The following is an 841-nucleotide window of genomic DNA, read 5'->3' as shown; positions in this document are numbered from 1 at the left end:
GGGCGGGTATGTATACATGTACATGTATATGTACATGTGTACGGTTGCATATATATGTGGGTGTACATGCGAGTGTTCCATGTGAGTGTGAGTGAGCATATGCATATATAACATATGACGAATGGACAGTAGAAAGGTGTTTGACTGGCAGTTTGAAGTATGTGTGTGCGTGTGTATGTATGTGTGTGTGTGTGTGCGTGTATGTATTTGTTGTGTGTGTGTGTGTTTTGTGTGTAGTGTGTGCATTTGTGTGTAGTGTGTGCATTTGTGTGTGTATGTGTGTGTGTGTGTATGTATGTGTATGTGTGTGTGTGGAGTATATTTGTATTCCTGTGTGTATTTGCGTGTGTGTGTATGCCCATGTATGTGTATGTATGAGTGCGTGTTATGTGTGTGGGAGGTATGTGCGCATTCATGTGCCTGTGTATGTATATGTGTACATCTGTATATGCATGTCTGTGAGTGTATGTGCGTGTGTACATGTGTGTGTATATGTGTGTGTGCTTATGTGCGTGTGTATATGTGTGTGAGAACGTGAGGTTGTGTGGAGGTATATGTGTGTTTTTGTGCATGTATGCCCGTGCGTGTGTGTATGTTTGTGTATGTGTGTGTGCGTGTGTGTGTGTATGCATGTGTGTGTGAACTTGGGATTGTGTGTGGAAGTATGTGTATTTTTGTATGTGTGTGTGCATGCGTGTATGTACGTGTGTATGTGTGTGTGTGTTTGTGTGCACGCATGTATGTATGTGTTGTGTGTGCGTATATGTGTGTGTTGTGTGTGTGTATGGTGTGTGTGGGAGGTATATATATATATATTTATATATACACACACACACACACA

Source organism: Octopus bimaculoides, chromosome 19, assembly GCF_001194135.2.
Source record: "Octopus bimaculoides isolate UCB-OBI-ISO-001 chromosome 19, ASM119413v2, whole genome shotgun sequence".
NCBI classification, from domain to species: Eukaryota; Metazoa; Mollusca; class Cephalopoda; order Octopoda; family Octopodidae; genus Octopus; species Octopus bimaculoides.
The sequence above is the reverse complement of the archived record's forward strand: the minus strand, read 5'-3'. Positions refer to the sequence as shown.